Here is a 15,344-nt window from a genome sequence, read left to right as displayed (position 1 = left end):
CGAGATACTACAGCATGGCGAGGTACCACCGGTACGAAAGTAGAGGAAACTCGCTGATCTCACTGGAGAAACCAATCAGCCACCGGCCGCGTTCAGAGGCTGGAGGAAGGGAACATTTTTCATATTTCTTTTTTTTTTCAATTTCCTTCATGTGTAGAGCTCTCCTGAGAGAGTGTCGTTAAATCACTGCCACGGGCGTGCCATGGAGCCAGGCATGTTCACGCACCCACGCGAGGCAGTCCCTTTTCACGGGGACTTTAGTCATTCTTACATGGGAACTTCTGCCAAATACCCTCCTCTCACGCCGCCGAGGAGGCCCCCCCCGGAAGATATTTGGAGTGACAAGACAACACCTTCACTGCCTTGAATTATTTCTTTTCTTCCTGATGCCTCCGTGGGTGTGAGCTGGTGATACCATAGGCGAGGCGTTAATTATTGTTTCGAGTCTGTGAATGTTCAATATTGGAGGACAATGACAATTATTATTTTATGAATACTTCCTTGTGTCACGACCTTCCCTACGAGGCCGACGAAGCCTCTCTAGCGCAGGGATCCCAGAGTTTGCAGATATCCCCGTATTTGGTCCTGTTTCTTTATACCACCGGGCGCCTAACTAAAATAGGGGGGCTCCCCCGTCCCCCGACGCACCCCATAACAGCTTCAGTGCAGCAAAGAGAGCGACAGCCGGTGGGGAGAGCCCTTGAGGTCTGGGTGTAAATCTGTGGCTACTGAACACCACGGAGAGCTGAGGACAGCGGGGGCGGCCCCACGGCCGGGGGTCGCGGTTCGCTGGGGCCCTGCGGGACGGCTGGTCTTGCCCCCCGAGGGCAGCGCAGGGCGGCCCGGGAGGTGTTTTCCCCCTGGGGAAACAGAGGGGCACTGGCAACCCGGCGCGGGCAGCCGAGGGACCGAGGTACCAAGGGACTGGCTGCTCCCCGTCCCGGCAGCCAGGGGCGCTGCCGCGGAGCCGGGGTACCGGGCCTGGGGGGCAAAGCCCCCCCGCGACGCCGTGGGTGCCGCCAGCCGCAGCCCAGCGGTGCCGGGCTGAGCCGGGCCGGGCCGGGAGCGACTGTCCCGCCCGCCGGAGGGGCGCGGGCAGCGTGCAGGGCCAGTCGGTGTCGGCAGGAGCGGCTTTCAGTTTTCATTGAGGCTGCTGGTTACTGTTTAACATCCCCACCCACGTTTCAGTTTGTTTAGTAAATCGATCTGATGCTTGGGCTGAGGCTGCTGCGCTGTCGCCATTGAGCAAAGTTAATTCCCCCCCTCCCCTCTCTCCACACACACAGGCTCTCTCCTCCTCCTCCTCCTTCCCGCTACAGCATATGGTAAAGACGGTGCCAGGAGCACCAAACAAGTCACGCAGCCCAGCGCCGGGACGCCCGAGGGGAGCCGGGGGGTGCGGGGAGGCAGGAGGCCCCGGGGGATGCCGCCGCCCTGACGCGCGACCGCGCCGCCGGAGGCCGAGGGACGGGGCGGCCCCGCCGGTAAGTTCCCGGGGGCTGGAGGCGCCGGCGGCCGCCAAGTGACACCGCCCCGCGCAGCCCGCCGCGCCGGAGGGGGCAAGTGTGCAAGGTGGGGAAAGTCGACCCAGTTCGTGGGAAAGCGTTCCGCAGCCGCTTTGGGGGGAATTTCCTGTTATACATATTTTATTTTTTAATACATATATATTTTATATATATATATATTTTCCTCCCCAATACGCCTGGTCACGTGCCCCTGTTATCGGCGTCCGCGGCGCTCCGGGAGAAACGCACCGCGCTGGGCGCAGCCGCGGGCCCAAGGGCGGGGGTCACGGGTGCGTGTCCCGGACGCGGCCGCCCACTGTAGCCCAGCCCCGCTGCGCTCCACTCCGGTGCGCGCTACTGCGCCCCCGCGGGCCGGCACGGTCCCGGCCCCCGGCCCGGCGACCGGTCGCGCTGCAGCCTGGGGCAGCGCTGGCATTTGTGACTCCTTGACGGCCGAAGTCACGGCTTTGCACCGGGTTTAGGAGGATTTTCTAAAGTCTTTTTAGTTTTGCCTCCCTTATTTATTTCTCCACCCTCAGGATCACCTGTGCAGATTTGTTATTGTAGGGCCGCCCGTAGTAATAGCACTTGGCTAGTGCTGAAAGCCTTGATAGAGAATCCTGAAATACTTCCCTTAGGGGAAAATAATTATAAAAGAGAAAACATCAAACATGAAAGGAGGAAAGCAAGCAAAAGATGAGTTTTGCAGGTGGACCCAGCAGTGTTTCCAGTGTTTTTGCACTGTTGCGGGTGCACTGTTTATTGGGTACCTTTGATGAAAGCCAACTTTCAGCTGTCACTCACACCTGTGAGTTGAACATCTGTTCCTGAACACTGAAATAGGAGGTACAGTCAAGCATTTTGGGAAGTGGACAGGAGGTTGCAACGATAACACTATTTCAAAGCCAGTTTTCACATTTGCAACAGTGAATACTATGCCATAGTAAACTATGGCGGTGTTAAATTGAACTTTACTTTGTGTAGGCCTTTTCTTGTACAGTGCTGCACATACATTTATTTACTGTGATTTCTCATCAAGGACAGCAGAGTACTTTAAAGTAACATCTTTGTTAGCTTGTGCTGAGTTCATTAAAACTGACTTAGTGAATAAGACTTACTACGCTACACAGCTGTCAAAATCCTTGAGTTGTTTAAGTGCTGAAGAAATCTATAACGTACTGTGTAATTCCCAATATTCCTTAAGAATAGAAGTTTTTACAACTTATATAGGAGGCTTATGAAACATTTATGTACAGGCAAGTGATTTCCAAATGTTATGAACAATATTTTGGTAATTTCATTCATTTCCTCTTTCCTTCTTATAGTCATATGATAAGGGAAAAAGGGACAAAATGCTCAGTAGTAATGCAGTTCACACTTCTCATCTTTCAGTCTTTGAAGCGCTGAGAGGAAAAAAGAATTTTAAAAGCGCTGTTTCCATTGCCCAGTACTCATCTCCTCGTCCCTCTCTCTCATATTGAAGTGCACCAGGCTGCCTAAGGTTCACTTCATACATATATTAAAAAAAAAAAACCAAAAAAACCAAACCAAAATGAAGATATAAAAAAATCAGGTGTAGGACAAGATGAGGATGCTGTTATCTTATTCATGGTGTTACCATTTAATTTTAGCAGCTTACACTCTTAGATGTATTTCCAAGAACACAAACTTTGTGTTTCCTTAACAGGAATCATAACTTTCTTGGCAGCTTCTCTCATATAACTAGAGGAATGTCTCTATTTCAGAATTTTATCCTTAGTAGCAGTAGTGTGGAACTAGAGCAATTCAGAGGTCCAGTTTACATTTCCAAGACAGCTATTTTAAGTACCCTTAGGTAGTGTACTGGGAAAAGCTTCAGGTGGCATGGAGCTACCACTACTCTCTGTCCTGCCTCCCAGCAGGGAAGAACACAGGACGTACAACTAGGAAAATGGGATTCCTGTGGCCTGGCTATAATAGCCAGTTCCTTGGATGGCCAGTTGAAGTTTATTGCTGATTTGAGCACATCATTAAATCCTCTCCAGGCCAGCTCCCTAACAAAAGTGTTCTACTATAAACGCATCTTTGCTACACCTGTTCCCCGAGACATGGCCTGGTATTGCTTGGTCAAATTTGAGTCTCTGAATCAAGTCGTATTTGATCCTGCTGGCTTTATCAAACAGCTACAGTAGTGCAAGAACACAACTCCATGTGGTTGACACAGCTCCTGCTTCAAACTTTGTGGCAGAATTTAGATCATGTGCATATGGACTCAATACTACAAGAGACTGATCATGTTGTCTCTTCAAGTTCTTTATGTCTGGGGTGGAAAACTGGGGTCCAGCACATGTCATCAGTGTTATGTACAAATCTGCCCCATGTACAACAATTTCCACTGACTACTAGAAACAAGACATGACTTTAAGAAATATTAATTCTTCTTAGCAGGTCATTAATTGAAAGAGACTTTCTGGGAAAAAAAAATAGAAATCAAAACTAGTAATGTGGTAACCCACATAATGGAAAAAACCAACTTTTTGTCTGTTTGCTTTTGTTTATTTGGGAATTGAGTCTGTTATAACAACAGTAATAATTACAACTGATTTAAGACTGTATCATTGGTATAATGGTGTTCTGAGCAGAGCAGATTGTGCTTTTATATCTGTCAAGTAGCTGGGGCAATGTAATTGATATATTAATTGATAATGTACTTGATATATTAATAAACTGACTCTTTCAGTGCGGGGATCTCTCTGCCTTACTCCTCAATGATTTCAAGGTTTGTCTCTTGCTCGCAATCTTGGAAATTTTCTCTGACTTTTTTATTCTCTTTTTTTATTTAATGAAGTAGGTCAGCTGTTCTGAAGTCTTCCATTTTTGTGTTTGAAAGTGAATATAAAACCTGAAAATTAGTTTGGTTTGCCTATGACGTGTCATGTTGGTACAGAGTGTGTAATATTAAATAATTCTGGTAATGTAGGCTGGTAACGTAGACTGCTTTAGAATATAAAGAAAGTTTTATTTCTGTGGTGGATAGTTGCCTGTTGTACATGGTAATATGTTCTGTGATAGAATTTAATTTCTCAGTGAAAGTATCACTGCAACGTAACATAATGTTGCATGGCTTTTAGGTTCTAATATATCTTAATGAATGATGCATTATATAACATATGATGAAAAAAACATGGAAAATGCATTTCTAATGATTAAGATTTTGAATGTCTTGCAACAGTTTTGATTGAATCAATTATTTTTCATTTCAAATTCTCAATTTTAAAACAACACCCCCTGAAAACCAGGTCAGAATGCTGTGTGTAATGTCAGAGCTGAAATCTATCAAACTGAAAGGCTCCAACAACATTTTCAAACCTTTCTCAATTGTCAATTTAAGTTAATTGAAAATGAAAGGTCTCGCTTTCAGGATTGGGCCATTTAAATAGAAGCCTGCTGCTTCCGTTTTGTAGAAGGGCAATCTCCCTCCACATACGTGTTTCTAAAAGGTTCATTCATAATTCTCCCTGCACACTTCTATTGGAAATGACAGAATTCATTATTTTGAGTTCTTGAACTATTTTTCTGCAACTTGGGTGATGAATGGTATGAGATCTAGTTCATAACGTGGCACGGCAACCCACAAGATTTAAAATTCTCAAGGCTTGAGCTGTCTCTTTCTGGCGTTCGGCTGGCACTGGCGCAGGAAGCCTGCATGTGCATCTTTTGCCTCTTATGAAGTAGGAGGTTGGGATTTTTTATTTAATACTTACCAGGAAAAAGACTCGCACCTTTGCTCGGTAATTCACTAGAGGTATCCAGGCAACAAGGACATACATTACAGTCAGCAGTATACAAGATGCTGCATGGATATTCCTTGCCTCGTGTATAGCTGGGAATCCAACTGCAACAGACACATACAAATAGCACTGTTTCCACTATCTATTCCTAGCATGGTAAAGTTTGCCCCTAGGCTTTTATTTTTATTTTATTTGTATTTAGTTCTCTGATGGAAGAGGATTTCTTGATGTGTATGTATGACAGTACCTGCCCAAACACAGGGATTTGGCTCAGGTGGGAGAGGGGAGATCGAGCCTCTGTGAAATGAAAAATACGACTCAGCTTGCAATTGATAGTGCATCTGTGTCAGTGTTGCAATGAGAATCCCCTTTCCAAGAATAATTTTTGCATAAGGTTGCTAGGCTACACCAGCCTGGTTTGTACTTGTCTGAGACAGCAATGTCCATCAGTAGCCAGCTATTTGCTAACCAAAATGGGCCTCACTAGCAGAAAGTTATGCAGATTGAATTTCCCTTTTTCTTTGTTAAATAAGAATTTTTTTTTTTTCTTTTTCCCAATGACTGCTGAGATAAAGAAGTATCAACACTGGGCACTGAGTGGGACCAGTTGATATCCTTAGAGATGGTCCAGATGCTTTGAGATTGCTCACTGCGATCACTGTTGTGTCATGTATCTCAGGCAGGTTTTGCGCCTTCTGCAGCTACATAGTTTCTTTTTCTTCTTCCTTTTCTTTTTTTTTTTTCTTTTTTGTTATAAATTGATGACTATGATGAGAACAATGATTCTTACTGATACCACCTGTTTCAGAATCACACCCCAAAGTGTCTTGCAGACAATGTATTTTGCTATGTCCTTCAGGATGATGATGCTCCTTTTGCAAGGAAATGTCAGACTGACATATATTAGCAGACAAAATTCCCCCAGTAGAGGTCTAGACACTGCTCAGAGAAGTGAGATAGTGACCTCACTGTGATTGCACATTAATACACACTCATTGTCTTCTCTCTGAACCTCATACGTGTAGTCAGTTGTTGGCTTGCACCTGCTATTGTATTTCCAAGGGTGAAATTATGATTTTGTAAATGGGCAGGATTTTGTTCATCAAATTGCTAAATACTTCGCCTGTTTATTAGTCCCCTGCTCCCAACTGCTAGACAAGTTGAAAACAGTCTTTTCTGCTGGACCGTTTGGTAGCCATGCAGTGACCCTCTTAGGTGGGATCCTGTATGTTGTTGGCTGCATGAAACGTAGTTTCATATAGTTTCTGGGCAGTTACACTTTGATCTGTATTTCTTCTTTTGTCCTCACAAAAATGGAAGTAGGCTTTTTACATACGAACGGTGAAAACAATGCATAGCTTTTACTACTAGTTCTGATTTTACTGGTAGACACAATCTGTATAACAGGTATGTATTATTCTTATTTAATATCCTGCTTGCTTTTTGAGAGAACAGTGGTATCCCTGACTTTAATGTCCAAATCCAAAACATTTCAAAAAGATTTACATTTTTAAAGAGGCTTTAATGTCTTTCAAGCCTCTTGTTTCAGTTCACGTTTTACAGGGTCTTGCTCTATATTATTGCTTTTAACTTTTTTTTTTTTATCTGACTTTCTGGGATCAGTGACTTTTTATATTAGTATCAAACATGTAATTTTAACAAGTGGTTTAGGGACACTTAGAGACAGTGCTTTTTAGTTTACTTAAGTTTTGAAATGCCAGAACTTGGTCTGACATAAGTTTAAGGCAGAATTTTAGATTTGATCATAGTAATATGAATAACTTTGGCCATGATAGTAAGAGAAAAAAAAAAAAATTGCAAAGGAAGGCATTCAGTTTTAAAATCAGATTTTTCTTGCTATATTTCATTTCAGAATCTTCTAGATAAATTACAGGGATACAAACAAGTCCCTTTAAGAGTTTGGTGTTGACATCCAAGCTTTCATGGAAAACCAGATAATTTTTCCAAAGACAAAACACTATCTGCAAAAATAAAAAATAAAAGGAAGTCTCCACTGGAATTTTTCCAAAGAACAAAAGGTAGCCTCAGGATTAGGGGGAAGAAGCTTAGTTGTAAAAATGCAAAATGCATTAAGCTAATTGCAGGTGTATTAGGCTAACTTTGTGGGTGTTTTCTGTTTGCTTATTTGTTGGTTACAGCTTTTTTTGGTTTAAAGTGAGTCAAGATGAAAAGAACTTATCTCACATAAAAAGTACTTTAAAGGGTCTGTATCTCCTTAAGTACTGTTATTCAGCATTGAGAGTAAAACATAAATGGGATGAACCAGAGCCCCAGCTCCCAGGAATTTACAATCCATACTACATTTAAAAATCTAGCCACGTTCTGTACTTCACAGAACACAAGTCTGGTTTGAGCTTTTGGTTAATTTGGGGTCCATCTTCTCAGCCAGATTTTTCAGGATTCATTCAGATGCCCTTGTTTGCAGATAAGCAAGAGTGGAGAAGAAACAGTACAAGTTCCCTGACACAGGCTGATGCATTTCTCTTCCATTTTCAGGCTCAGCTGGAACAACCGCAGCAGCTCAAGGCATTAGTACCGCTTGCTTGTCCACTTTATCTCTCACCTTTCCTGAAGGTCATTGTCCCCATAACAAAAGTGCCAGGTTGAGATAGTTGCTTAAATTGCCAGATACAGGGTTGCTTGCATTGATCTAGTGGATGTTGAACTTCCGTGGCTGAGGTTGGGGTGTGTGCCTATCTCTGCTGTCCCCTTTGAAAAGAATGGTCAGTTTTGAGGAGAACCAAGGCTGAAGTTTTAGAATATTTAAGCCAGAACACAATAAATTGTTCTGTCATCAAAATATCTTTTTTATTTTCTTGACAAAAAGAGTAAGCTGACTGGGGCATAGAATAGTAGGGGATTTGCCTGCTCAAAAAACTGACTGAGGGTAACTCGTTTCTCACGTTTAACATCTCATTGATTGGTGGTTAATAGAACAAGCAACTCCACTATAGTAATATTTCCAATAGCAAGCCTATAAACGCCTTTTTAATAATGGAGCAAAAGTGGGAAACTCTCAATTAATAGGTTTACGTTTCAAGAGCAAGGAAATGTTAAGCAGTTTGCAGGCTCTAGCTGAGAAAGGGATTGAAATTTTAACAGAAATTTTACCATTAATTTTATTAGTACAGAACTTAATAGTGAGGTTTTTACCTTATTTAAAGCTTATAGGTGAAGTAATTTATTTTCCAAGATGTATTTGAAGCTGAAAGAAGGTAGAAATTGAAAAGCACTCCCAATGACCATTCGCAAGATTCTGTGGTACCAGAGAGCATAAATGAGCATTCTGAAATCAAGATACATGTATGAATTGCAAAAACCTTGGCAGGTAGAAAATGAGCACAGCTTTGAATGGCCTTAAGAACATAACTATGAGGTTGCAGCAAACTTTTTAACTCTTTATGTTCTCCTTTTGCATCTAGTAGCCTTGAATTTGTGAGGTGGAGCTGTTGCTGTCCATAAGAGGATGAAAAGCAGCATTGTACAGCATTTCAAGCCAACAAAGTGCCTGTTAAACCTCAGCTGTATAGGGAAAGTCATGAAGGAAAAACGTTCCTGGTACAGAATTATTTCATTAGTTGGGCAAAGTAACATAGTTAAATTGCTGTGGGGAAGCTGCTTTAGGAAGTCACTATGAAAACAGCTTCTTTGTCTGCCTCGTCTGGTAATTTTAGGTAGTCAAAGTAATAGATTTCTGTTTTTCAGTTTAAGAGTTCTGTTCTATGCCAGGCCAGTACAACTCAAAACAAAAACTTTAGGGAGCTCTGGCATGAACCCGCTAATGCTTTAAAAATCTTGAAACGAATTTGTGGTGCACTTCTCTGGAAAGGTTATATCTACCCACCACAAGTGCAGGTTGTGATCCTGGAGAATTAAAGATGCTCCATTGCTCTTAGCTAGGTAAAGAATTCAGTGTTTCTTGTAATCCTTGGTAAGTCAAGACATACTTTTTTGGATACAAGAAAAATCTGTGGCTTGCTAGTGGCTGCTGTTTACAGGAATCGCTTTCTTTCCGCTGAGATGCTTTCCATAGACAATTTGGATTTGGTGTGCCAAAGAATAAAAGCATCCTCATCTTTGCCTCTTTCTCTGTGTACTGATCCTAATACCAGTGAATTCAAAATTTGAACCCATTTTTTGGTCAGACCTAATGTTGGCTGTTTGAGATGACCTTGAACCTAGAGTCAGTGTAGTTATATCAGAACTGGGGTATGTACAAGGATATCTTCTTCCTGGAAACACTAGAACTACTTACAGTGTATCTCAAGCTTTAGATACAGCATTTGTATGTATGTGTATTTTCTGTATCTGTGAATCATACAAGTCAGCAAGTTGCTCACATTCTTGTCCTGATACAAAACATTTAATGCTGTTATTACTATGTGACATAGTTAGATTCCACTTGAAAATCAATAAGCTTCCTATAAAGCAAGTCTTACATCCTTTCCTAAATTCATTTAAAATCATTTTGTATGCCTCATTACCCTTGTAATTTAAGAAAGAATAAAAGAAAAAGAAAAGAAACCAGCCACCTAATATTAAACAGCGTATGTAATTTAATTTTTCCGACCAAAGGGGATGTTTATGACACTAAACATAGATGTTAGTCTATAAATACTTATGTTTACAGTTGAACAGAACAGTGGTTCTCAAACTGTGGTTCGTCAGACACTTAGTGATGATACACAGTGTGCTGTAGGTAGTATGAGGCCACTGCTTTCTTCTTTCTTTCATCTGCTGTATTTCTTTCATGGAAACTAAATGTACTAAAATTAAATTAGATTAAAAGATTAAATGCACTCCTAAAGATTCTGTGCAATCACCCACTAGAAAGTGGATGGTCAATGTGAATAAATATAGAAATTGTTTTGAAAACAGGCCCTATACTTAGGCACAGTCGACATTTAAAGCAAAGGGTTTTAAGTTCCTGAAAGGAAAGACACCATATAACATAGAAGAATATTGTTGACTTTTATATAAAACTTCCAGTGAGTGTTTTGGAAGTTCTTTGAGCAGATTATAGTGCGAGAAAGGGTCACTTTTATGCATAGTTGGCAACCTTTACTGATACTGAATCTTTGAAACTCTTTGCAGTAACCCTGTGGGAATTACTCCAAACAAAATTAAATGGGATCGGGTTGATGATGACCTACAGAAAAACCTGAAGATAGGCATTATTTGAGTTAGAAAAATATTGAATGTCGTATGTAATGAATGTGTGAAGAAATAAGATTTGCTATGCTTATAAGTAGAGTGACATCTACTTTTTCATGCAGTAAAATGTGCAGCAATACCAAAGCAGATGCAGCTATACTAGATATATTTGTAAGAAAAAAAATTTAACAGCTGCTTTATTAAACAATTCTTACTTTTTATAAAGTATATATGTTTCATATATATATTTATATTTGCATATTTATTTATATTTATTTCTAACATGCAGCTAATGTTTAGGAGTTTTAAATTAAGCAAACTGTTTATTTAAATTCATTTTTAAAAAATAATCTCTACCAAAATAAAGGCCAGAGCAATAAATATTTCAATGTTTGTTTGTTTTCTGGTTTTGGCTTTTGTTTTTGGTTTTTTTTGTAGTAGAACCTCAAAATAATATTTAAAATCAAGATACAAAATTCAAAATAAAATTGGAATAATTGATTGGCTAGTTGAGGTCTTGACCAACATGTTTTTCAATTTCTAGGAACTTCACTTAGAACACCTTGGAATGATGTCCCACACGTAAGAAGCTTACTGTAGACTGTTACTTAAATAAAAAATTAAGGTTTATCAAGCTATGTTGAGAAATGGAGTTGGTTGAAGTGAAGGAAAGAATCCCACACATTTTTAATTCCCCAAGCAATGTCTTGATGCCTGTTTATTGAGCCTTAATGCTGATTCTGTCTTTGTTGATACCTATGTCCAAACAGCTCATTTCAAACTTTCCAAGTGTGTCTCTAAAAACCAATTACGCATATTTTTATTTAAGCAAAATTGTAAATTTTTTAACCTATATGAATATAAAGCTTGATTTTTCTCACTATGTATATTTTCTTCCATGTTTATTATAGCTGTCCAATTCCATCTGAATTGCCTTGCCCTAGCTGAATCAAGATAAGTATGTGGAAGTTATAGATGTAGTATTAATAAGTAAGAATAGTGTTCAAAGTTATCTTTTTTTCTGCACAAAGTCTGATCATATATGCCTGGGTTTTGTATGTGTGTGTTTGGGAGTTTGTTTGGCTTTTCTTTTTCGTTTTGTTTGTCTTTTGAGTAGCCCACCAACTTTTGCTAAGGACACAAGGAGAACAGTTGGCTGTATATTAAATGTAGCTGGTTGGTAGGCAGTTGCAGCATGAAAAAATGTTGTATATACCATGTTCTTCTTGCATGGCTGTAGATTTCTTCCAAGCAAATTCTTTGGAGAGGGAAGGGAGCAAGGTTTGTTTTTTTTTTTTTTGTAACTTACTCTTGGGTGAGGAGCAGGAACATCATTCTGTGTGTTAGAGGATGGACCACAGTCTGTACATCTGTAGGACTGGAGAGCTTGGGTTTAGGGCAGAAAGAGATGTAGCTGAATTGAAAACAGATGGAAGTCAAGATGAGGTATTTGGTGAAGATGTGTGTGGGGCATACTTCCAAAGGCTCTGCTCTCCCATGTTACGTTTGGAAGGGATGAAATGAAGTGACTGGCTTCTAGCACCTAAGTCGTTATGTCCAGGAAGATCACAGTTCAGACATCAGTCATAGCAACTACTGAACAGAGTTAGACTTCTGCGTGGAGGTATCTTTGAAAAGGAACAAAATCTGCAAAACTTTCCATTGCTAGGTCTGGGTCTGAGTAAGCTGTTCCCCTCACAGTTTTTCAGGGAAAAAAACCAACCGAAAAACCAACCCCCACTCTGGGTGTCTGCCAAGGAAATCTTTATATATAGAACATCTTTCAGGTATCAGCAGGCAGTTTGCAAGCAGATGAGATGCAGGAGGAGAAGAACCAGATTGGTGCTGAAATTATGAAATATAGAAGCAGTTGAGAAAGAGTAGAGAGAAGGGGTAAATAATGAAAGAGATGCTTTGTTTGAGCACATCTCAGGCTTTGGTGTTGTAAGCCAAGAGGAAGCTGAGAACTTACTTGAACAGCAGGGACAAAGAAGGAAATATGCTAACAGGTATTAAAGTGCCTATAAGCACCACTGAAGTTGGCATGGTGGTTGAGAGTATAGGTGACTGATGACCTCAGGTTCAGTTCTTAGGAAGAAGTAAGGTGATGACCTGGGAGAGAAGAGAAACAGCAGTCAGAACTGAGCCTTGCAGGAGTCCACGAAGGAAGGATTCTTTACTTAAATGAAAACAAAATGTTGAGACTTGAAAAATTAGTGTTTTCCAGGTATAGTAGCAATAGGTTTATGTTGCAATATTGCAATGGGAAAGTTGAAGGAGTTAGAGAAATACTCATGTCTTGCAAGGTGTGTATACATATGCACATCAGAGGCTTATTTTTAATATAGTGCAGCTTGTCAAGTTCATTAATATCTCCTTGTATGCCATATGCACACTTACAGAATTACATCAGGGTAAACCTGATAAGAAAGAGGTACTAACCTGAAAAGTCATGAAGAAATGCTAGCAATTTTTCACTGCAACCTAACTTTCTAAAAGCTCAGCTGAAGAATTAAAACCCACCTTTATTAATAAGAATTCCTATTTGCAGCTGAATAAAGAATTCTAAGTACAGCTTCTCAACAATGTGAAACTGTTTTAATAGTCCCGAAGACTCTAGGAACATCAGCAACAATATGCTGTTATTAGTATGTCACTGCTATCACATGGCATGTGGGAATATTTTGCATACTCTGTCGTTAATTTCTCTGCTGACTGAAATTCAATTAATTGAGTTACACCAATTTAAAAATCACTGTAACAGAAGGAAAAATGAATTCCATTGTTTTCATTAAAACACACTTTCACTGTGTGAAACCGATTTTTTAATTCAGTGCTAGTTCCCTTTGCATGTAGTTTCATTGAAGCAATTTTATGGGCTTGCCTAGGTTGTATCTCAACAATGGCACAGTATGGATACAAACAATTGCTTGTTCTTGATTGCAGGAGTTACTTAAGGCCACCATTATATGACAAAGAATTTTCTAACTGTAGAGAACCTTAGTTGATTATTTGCTCAGTCCTTTTAAGTCACAATTTCACATATAGTGGCTCAATTCCAGCATTTGTGTTTGCTATATAAGTGCTTTAATTTTGTTGGGTTTTTTTGCCAAATTTTTGTTTCAAGGGAAAGCTTCATAATGGAGTCCTATGAGTTACAGCTATCACAGCTTTCTTGGGGATGCTTTAGCATGTGGGGCTTATACAAAGCTATTCAAGGCTTTGTAGGAACAGGAGAAGAAAAACACATGCAGAGATTTAAAGTCAGAAATTACAAAGCTTTTAACAGGTAGTATAAGAAAGTGCAATAAATGTCCTAAATTTTGAAACAAAAATAAGATTATCTCTAGCTAAAAGTTCTTTCAACTGTGAGAGCCTCTGCAGCTAAGTGCTTTGTGCAGAGGTATAGATGACATAAACATAAAGGTTTTTGTTGCCTTCTTGTTTACTTGGGCTGTTATATGTCTGAGAGAAAACTCGGATGAGCACAAAGAACTTCTAGGTGTTACCATTACAGTAAATAATTACTATTTATAGTCATCATAGTTTAGCAACAGTAATTCCACCAGATGTGTGACAGTCTGTCCCCTCATTTATTTAAACAATAAAATATCAGCTGTTTGTATTTCATCTGGTAATCACTTTTAAGATCAAGAAGTGTATTTCAATCAAATCAGTGGTTAACATTGACACTCCAATGTCCCTGGAAGGAGGTCTTGTTTTTATTAACACTTTCTAATTCGGCAATGAGAGAGGTGATAATACCTTCCCGTAGTTCAGGTTTACTTGATGAAGCAAAATAACTTGCAGACCTTGTGAGAATGGGACCCATAGGATTGGTTGTGGTCCACTTTCTCATTTGTGATTTTCTCTTTCTCATTTTGTTTGAGACTGATTTTGAGAGAGAGCTTTGTTCCAGGCAGTAGTTTATGGCAGTAGGCTGAAGAGATGAGATTTTATTGAATTATAGAACAAATACACAAAGAGAAAATATGTGAAAATTGAAATGACAAGGTAGAGTAGCTTGGTTGTTGAGGTAGATAAAATAACTAGGTTCTCAGGGAAATGAGGTGGGAACTTTTTTTTTCTTGAGCTAGATTTAGTTTGAACAAAAACAGTTGAGATGGAAAATGTAGACACTATAAAAACTTGATAAAACAAACAAAAAAAAAATTCATCCTGCTTTTTCTCATAACTTTGTGTTGAAGGGTAGTAATGGTGTGATCCCACAGCCCAAAGAAAGGAAACCATCTTTTGTCCATGTAACACAGCTAAAGAAAGAATAAATAGATTAAAGTGGATTTCTTTTTACTTTATTTACCATGCAAAATTGCTTTCAGAGCACCTTGAGATATTGGAATGCACAGGAAAATCGGTAGCACTCAATGTGTTCTGCCAGTTGGCATTGTTTTTTGTTTTTTGTTTTTTTTATCTAGAATAAGTTTGGGGTTTGTTTTGCTTTTTGCTTTTTGCCTTTTTTTTTTCATTTAGAATCACTGGGGCAAGTTGTGACTGATCTAAGACATGCGAAGTACCCCTTTGTGAACAGAAGAATAAAGCCAGCTTGATGCAATCATGCCGCACAGCACTGAGAGATGCACCATTTTGAGCCAAAAAAGCCAGGAGTGCCAGGGCTCTTCACTTTCCAAATAACAGTCCCCTTCTCTCTGTGGCTGGAAGAGGGAGAATTATTTTGTCTTTGATTAATAAAGAGTTCATTTCAGTAAAGCTGCCTTTAACTCTTTTACAAAGGCTCGTCAGTAGCCTTGGTGGCACACAAGGGAGTGCGCTGCACCTTAGGGAAAGTGGAGCTTTGCAGCAAATGGAACAAGCCTGGGCTGAACCCCCAAGCAGGACAGTGTTTCCAACTTTATTCTGTTCTTGTTTTTATTAC

The 15,344-nt window shown here is 40.1% G+C and overlaps 1 protein-coding gene across 2 annotated transcripts in view; it reads left to right on the top strand.

The window, feature by feature from the left end:
• The first annotated feature begins 1,416 nt into the window (after window positions 1–1,416).
• The window catches only part of HNF4G (hepatocyte nuclear factor 4 gamma), a 61,009-nt gene continuing 47,081 nt past the window's right edge, over window positions 1,417–15,344 (top strand). The window contains exon 1 of one of the 2 annotated variants that reach the window (XM_030485615.2): window positions 1,417–1,484. The gene's annotated coding sequence lies outside the window, so the exon portion shown is untranslated. Of the gene's footprint in view, window positions 1,485–1,517; window positions 1,573–15,344 lie in introns of those variants that run through there. The other variant, XM_030485623.2, reaches the window with a different exon arrangement.

This window comes from Strigops habroptila, chromosome 1 (assembly GCF_004027225.2).
Source record: "Strigops habroptila isolate Jane chromosome 1, bStrHab1.2.pri, whole genome shotgun sequence".
Taxonomy (NCBI): Eukaryota; Metazoa; Chordata; class Aves; order Psittaciformes; family Psittacidae; genus Strigops; species Strigops habroptila.
This window is presented reverse-complemented; position numbering and strand designations above follow the sequence as displayed.